The sequence below is a fragment of the Struthio camelus genome, chromosome Z, assembly GCF_040807025.1.
Source record: "Struthio camelus isolate bStrCam1 chromosome Z, bStrCam1.hap1, whole genome shotgun sequence".
NCBI lineage: Eukaryota > Metazoa > Chordata > Aves > Struthioniformes > Struthionidae > Struthio > Struthio camelus.
The window spans coordinates 25,143,437-25,150,934 of NC_090982.1; the positions used below are offsets into that span (position 1 = coordinate 25,143,437).

General features: G+C 41.8%; 2 long non-coding RNA genes across 2 annotated transcripts; one reads left to right on the top strand and one right to left on the bottom strand.

Annotated features, from left to right (window-relative positions):
* Positions 1–2,947: 2,947 nt before the first annotated feature.
* Positions 2,948–7,195, top strand: LOC138064512 (uncharacterized). The gene is made up of 2 exons (XR_011137774.1): positions 2,948–3,073; positions 5,353–7,195. It is a non-coding gene; the product is annotated as an uncharacterized lncRNA (long non-coding RNA).
* LOC104145484 (uncharacterized) lies at positions 3,864–5,313 on the bottom strand. Its single transcript, XR_011137773.1, has 4 exons — positions 5,083–5,313; positions 4,596–4,654; positions 4,313–4,497; positions 3,864–4,183 (listed from the first exon to the last, which is right to left on the bottom strand). It is a non-coding gene; the product is annotated as an uncharacterized lncRNA (long non-coding RNA).
* Positions 7,196–7,498: the final 303 nt, after the last annotated feature.

Below are 7,498 nucleotides of genomic sequence, written 5' to 3' on the forward strand. Positions count from 1 at the left end.
TGCACGTGCAAGTTCTTAGCAACTTTATTATCTCCATTACTTATAATAGGTGTGCAGAGTCAAGGTTGGGTACTGGTTTCTTTCCTCTACACACATAATCAACAACAGAACAGTTTACCAATTTCAGATAATTTCAGTTCAGCTGAGGTCCCTCCGTTTCCAGGTAGAGACAGACAAAACGAGGAGAAAAAAGAAGAGAGAAAGCAGGGTCAACTTTTTCCTTAGTTGATGTCACTTCACATGGCTATTCTAGGATGTTCCCTCACATTGATTTTAGATCAGAAGAGAAATGACAGAGAAGAAATAGGCAAAACAGTTTCATCCTGCCATGAACAACAATAATGAAAACAGAACTTGAAAATGAAATAGCCCCCTCAAAAATGAAAAAAGAATAATCTAACACCTCTTTGCTTTTAGTGGATATAGAAGACAGGTTCCCCTCTTTTGGTATGGATTAAAATCTCCATGTAGGGAATGACAGCTTAAATAGAAAAACAGACCACAGACAAGAGTTTGGGAGAATACATGCATTTACGGACAGCGACTACTCATGTCCCATGCAGGAAATCTGGGGCCCAGCCCTGTGTGCACAGGGAACTTGGCAGACTATGTCATTGCGTAAGCCTGAGCTGCACTTCTGGATTTGCACAATCCAGACACAAAATCTCACTATCTACATAAAGCTTTGACCTAAGAGTAAATCTTATGAGTTAAGCGGTTCGACACCATATTAATTTATTACTGTGAAAAAGCAACAAATTCACAGTTTGTTTGATTAAATCCTGAAGCTAACGTAAGCGTGCATAGTTCTCCTTCCGCACTCAGACTGAAAGAAAATAATTGCTACAGGTATTTCCTACAAAAAAGATACATCAGTGTTAAGCTAAAGTTTTCAAATATCTAGCAATTCATATTCATCACGAAAGTCCCCATGCTTTCTTACAGCAATAAGCAAAGTAAGCATTTAGCTTGACAAAGAACCACATTCCAATTAAAACAAAAAAATGCTCATTGCCCAAATGGCAGGATTTTTAGCCTCATTTGGGGAACTGGGAGGGAGAGGAGTGGAGAAAAAGGACAAGTGCAGGGACAGAGACTGTGACTGGCCCTGCAACAGGTCTGACTCGGGGAGTCACAGACAGTGCTGGAGCTTCGCCCTGTGCCTGGCCCTGCCGTGCTGGCAAGCACAGGCACCACTGGATCACTAACAATCGACTGGAGATAAGTCTCCACAAAAGCATCTCCGTAGCATACATACACCGTGAAAAATTTCTACCACTTGTGCAGTACTGTGAGCATTTCAGCAAGTTTTCTGTTCTAAAAAATAAACCTCCGAGCCTTCAAAGAGGCTTTCACAAGTCTAGAACATAGCTATACCTCAGTACTTAAAAACCAGACTGTGCTCACTAATAAACTGACTTCACCACACTGCACCTTTTCAGGAAAAAAGGCAAGCCAACCTCAGTGAAGGCTGCTCAGTCCACACACGCATCTGACACATGCACACACTAAAACGCACTTGAAATGATAACGTTCGTGGCTTGTCTAAATTTCACTGAGGCAGTGCTAAACATTTCCACGTACTCTGAGCGACCCAGTGGTCCACATGCCATAAGCACATACCAGATGTGGGACTCCAGCTAGCCTTGCTGTGCTGCAAAACTACGGCCAAAAGAAAGGGTCAGCAGCAGCAGAAGTTGTATCCCACAGACACAAATACGTGAAACAAACTTGCAGTTGGCCAAGGCTTGCAGCCTTTTCAGACTGCAAGACTCTGTTGGCTCCTATTTCTTAAAATTGTTAAGTGCTTATACTTATACAAATATTGATTTTTAGATGTATTATATATAAATGTTACTATACTCCATTTATTTACGCAATACACAATATCTGCATCACAGCATATCACATAGCCTCCTCAACAAAATAAATATGTATCATTACACTTGATGTTAAGCTGTACACAATATCTGTGTAACAGCATATCATGTGGCTCCCTCAGCAAAAGAGAGAAAACTATACTCAGTTAAGCAATATCCACATAACAGCACATAAGGCATAATGTATTCTATACTTCACTTAGCTTAGTAAATAGTATCTGCAGAACACTGCGTAACACAGCAGCCTCCACTTTACATAAAAATATATATAAGCAAACATGAAGAGATATACATACACACACACATATATTGATATATAAAAAAACATACTTAATTGAGCTAAGCAACACACAATACCCACACAGCTGCGTGTAAACACAGCACCCTCCACGTTATATATAAAAATATACACATGTAAATATGTAGAGAGATATACACTCAAAAATAAGTATGATCTTATATAGATACGCACATGTACAAAAGTATAATAAAAGTATATTGTGTGTGTGTGTATGTATATGTGTGTGCAGGTGTGTATATTTATTTATTTATCTATATAATCGCACTTAATTTAGCTAAGCAATGCACACTACTCCCATAGCAGCCCGCAGCACAGCACCCTCGGCACGCCATACGTACTCACGGTGCTATCAGGCTGAATTTGCCCCAACAGCACACGGTATCCGCGGCCGCGCACCCTCCGCGGCCCCCCCTCCTCCGCGCGCCCCAGCCCGCGCAGCCCGGTCCGCGCCCCCCTGAGTCCCCCCCCTCCCCCTTCCGCGGAGCGCGCACCTGCCCGCGGCCGCGCTCCTGCGCCTGGCGCCGGCGCGGCGCCACCCGCGCGGCCGCAGCTCCGCCCGCACCTCCGCGCCCCGCCGCCGGGGGAGCCCCGCCGCCCGCTGCCCCGCGGCCGCCTGCGGCCCTGCGCGGGGAGCGGCTGCACGCCGCCAAGAAAGTGCCGCGGCTCTGGAAGGGTTTGAAAGGTGTGCGCCCTGGCGCACGGCACATCCAGCCTCACCGACGAGTTATTACTTAGCTGGAAGCTAAAATCTTCTCATCTGTGGAATAAAATAACCAGTGCACCTCTAAGAGACTCACTGCGTGGGACTTCGTGTGCATCCAGGTGCAGAAGGGGAGTGTGCGAGGAGCGTTGTCACAGGCGCGGTGTTACTTGGAGCGGCACGGTGTTACTGGTAGGAACTGGCTGGAATGGGGTGGGTCGTTCTGATGCGGAAGGTCTGTTTCCCCCTTGTAACACCTCAGGAGGAAGGGGCAGACTTACTTCCTGAGGGGAGGTGGCCACCTTCTTCACTGTGTTTTCTAAATATAATGCCCTGGCTACTCGGTAGTAAGATGTTTCTGTTAATAATATTAGTAGCCTTTTCCCACTGAAGACAACAGGAAGAATCCTAAGCCGTGGCCACAGAGCTCTGTCAGGTCATTCCCAAGGACCACCCCACTCAAGGCCTATCATGCTGCGATGCCCCCTCATCCTACTCCAGCCACTGAATTTGAAAGTATTTGCCATCTCCATCCTAGACAGGCCGAAGACACATGGCTTCATTTGGAGGCTTCAGTGGCACGTGTTCATGTGCTTGCACAATTAAACTACAAGCAACGTTATCCAAAAGTATTTCTCATCCTCACTGGGCAGTTAAGCAGTGCTCAGAAAAGTATGGTCATGGGTGGTGGAATTTAAAGAAAAGGAACCAAACCTGCCAACTGTGCAGTAGAGAGGAAGTGTTAGTAAGCTTCTGACTATGAGGATAGGAGGGAGAACCAAGTCACCATAATTTGGTATCTACTCAATTCACCCCTTGCACATCTGTTGTGTTTTTTTTTTTTTTTTACTCTTTCTGTTTTCATTCATGCAAAGCTCCTACTGCCTTCTGAAAGTTTTGCAGCAGCAGGAATTGAAAGATTTTGTGACTGGCTATCTCAGTACCAAGTAGTGGTAGCCTTGCTAGTTTATCTATTGTTGGAAATAATGTTTTGAGGGCTTTTTAATACTTGCAAACTATCTTTCTGTAAAAGATTTTCTGAGATTTTAATTATCTATGTTCCACTTAAAGAGCTTTGTGATTTGGCACTCCTACCTAATCACAGCCAAAGCTCTGCCTAGGAGGTGAAGTCTGTACTTAGTTCACTGGATCCCGTTCATGTCCCTTGGTTCTAGGTCCTCTCTGCGGTTAATCTCTTTTGTGAGCGTGAAGTTGTTTTTATGAGGTGACTTCAGGCGTCTCGCAGGGCTATTGTGTGTGATAGAAGGTGGTAGTTTTTGATCAACCTCTTCAGAGTCAGTGCTGAGAAAATAAAAGGCACAAATCAAAACTGAACTCTTAAAATATGTAATAGAGGGCCTTCTCTGAAAGTTCCCAAATGTGTTAGATATTTTTGATCAGCTTTATGACAACTAGTAAAATAACACTTACAGCTGCAGTTTTCTTGAGGCAGTTTAAAATTACAGTTTGCTATATGAGACTTTGATCATAGGTTATGCTCAGTAAATTATTCCCAGGTACCACATGTTATCTCTTCAGTTCTTCAGGACGTTACTGACTGTCAATTTTAAGCAAGATTTTCCACTGAAAGTCATGTAGATCTTGGGCTGTTTTGACTCGACAGAAGAAAGGAGAATTTAGCCATAACAACAGGAAATTACTTTAGATGTCTTGTATGGCACAATGTCTAAAACCGTGTGAGATTTCTTCTTACCAGGTAGTCCCATTTTCAGCTTGTACATGCATAACACTGCTGTCTTAGTCAGTTTCACCCTGAAAATAAAGACAGATCCGTGTTTTCTTTTGATTTTTATCTCTGCCACTTTGCAGCCTAGATTCACAATATATGTAAAATATTCTTGAAAATTAATGAAAGAGCCAAGTCCTGCATCACTTAATTAAAAAATATTTCCAGCAGGAAAACCACCCACGCAACACTGGCAGCCCTTTCTACTCATAGATCCCATGCACTTAAAAGAAATATAAAAAATAAAATCCCCAGTCTAAGGATCATTTTGACCCACTTCCCCCCCTCTTCACAGTGTTGTGAAGAGAGAAACACCATAAAATCCACTTAGATATTTTTGCTATTATTATTGATTCTGTGCAGAAGGTGTTTCAGTACTATGATGATGTGCAGCAATATAAAAGCTTAAGATCAAAATATGACATGAACGCTGAAAGGTGAATAAATCACATACCCTAGATACGTTTGTTTTACAACCCTGGAGCTGTATTATATCCAGCAGTTACCCTTGGAGAGCTTCACTTTCATTCAAGGTGGAAAAGAGCCCGTGCAGTCCTGGAGGGCGTTCACAGCAAAGGGTTAAATATGTCGTAGGCCTTTCAGCACTGAGGTGACATAAGGTACATGAAGAAGCTCAAAGAGGAGCAGTTCCCTCTGCAGCCTGTTCTCTGCAGCACTGAGCTGGGTTTTGCTGTGGGAATAATAAGGATATCTTACTGTGCAGAAAAAAACATCCTCATCAAGTGAACACCGTCAGTGATCCTGAGGACAGAAGGACACGATGTAGGCTGTACAACACCACCACCAGCACTGCTGCTACCACTCATCTTCTGGTAAACTATCTTCTGCCCGTTCCTCTCCAGCAAAGGAGGAAATTTTGTGCTGGACTGCGCTGAGAAAGCTCAAACTGATGGCCTTTTCTGGGCGAGAAGAGATGCTGAGCAGGTTTGATTTCTTCTTACACCCATCTGTGCCCCTGTAAGACTGCAAAGTGCTCCTGTGTGCACAAGTGTATCTCTTATAGCAGTGACACAGGCCTCCCTGAGTGTTTTCTGAGTAACTACAGGTGGGCTAGTACCATAAAGCATTGTTATGCTATGGCTTTCGTAACAAAATAATGTCATCCAGCCATAGGAAAATAAAACATGCAATGATTACAATATAGCAGCAATCCTGCTGTGTGTACCTAGCCAATCCCATAGGGAATTTGCCTGAGTAAGAATAAGGTAAGATTCAGTGGGTAAACTCTTAAAAAGCTAATGTAACTAATGTTAACTTCAAAAGAGACAGAATTTGACATCCAATATTCTGTTTTGGAGCAATAAGAACAGCAGATTTCCATTTTGTAAAATAGAACCAAAAGCATCAGCCGAGAATTTCTAAAAGGAAACTCATGCCGAAATTGAGTGCTTTGTAACTTTAATTTTTCATTTTCTTCTTCATTGTTCAAATAAAAAAGCAAAGCCATGTCATGTTTAGAATTGGCCAAGAGATTTTAAACCTAATCTCCTCTTCCGGCAAAGATTTACAGTACTGCACACCTTAAGAACATGAACAATACCGGCAGGTACAGGAGGACTGAGTTTAAGAGACCTGTGCAACAGCCAGTCATTCTGTAGCTACACTATAAAATTGTCTCATTTTTACCAAACATGTTTTCTTATTATAAATTTGCTTTCAGTGATAGACTGCAGATTCTCCATTAAATAATGGGAAATTATGGCACGCACGTGTACACACACACACACACACACACCCCACATATTTTTTTCCACTTATTCACAAAGAAATTTTAAAAGTGGGGGCCCACAACTAGCCTAACCAAAATTCTTCAGATGTGTGGGAATTTGTGATATAGTATGATTTAGAAAGACTAAAATGGCAAGGTTAGCTTGCAGGGAAAATAGAGAGGAGAAAGAAGAGGAGTGGCAGGGGCTAGTGGTAAAAAAAAAAAACAGTAAGCCAGGGAAAAAGGAGACAAAGAGTTTCAAGTGATTTGATTTAAGCACATTCAGATTTACTTCACACAGTAGAAGTGTAAATGCATGGTCCTGAGTGTCTAGGGACACTCCAAAAAAATTCATCTAGATGAACTCTTAAAACCATCAGTTAGAATGCATTAAATCTCTCTGTGGGTGAAATTGAGCCTGAATCCCATTAAATTAAATTGAATCAAAGCCACTTCAATTTTGAATGAGAATGTCCACAACAAGTTTTTCAAACAAATCCACTTAAAATTCCCATCTTTGGACTCACTTTCCTGTAACCTTTCAAGCTGACACTTTTCCGTTATTAGGGATAGCGAGATATAGCCATTGTACTAATTATACACATCAGGATTTCAAAGCTTTTATTGCAGTACTCATGGGAAAAGAAATACATTATTTTCTTAAAAAAACAATTTCAGAAATTCTGTAGGCTTTTGAGCATCCCCAAGGTATAGCACTAACAGAGAATGCAAATCTTCATATGACACCTGTCAATCATATTAAATAGTTCATGTTTGTCAACTGCAGCCCAAGAACATAGTTACAAATAAATTCAAAAAATATGTCAGATGCATTAAATCTGTCTAAAGCTTCTCTGTCTATCCCCTCCCCTGAGGTGCCTTTGTTTTCTGTTAATGATGGATATGTACTGCTTGCGGGGAAGGATAAGTTTAAGTTTACTTATTCTTGCCGACCCTCCGATTAACAACACAACAATAGTAAACATCTGTCTGTTGATATATGGTCATAATTGCATCACAAAGTTGAACAATAGCTGCCTATAGTTTGTATCTTCAAAACCAAACTTTTTAGGGCCGTAAAAAGTTTTTCTTGCAATTTCCTTGCAATTCCTATTTGAAAATACTGAGGCATTTTTTCAAG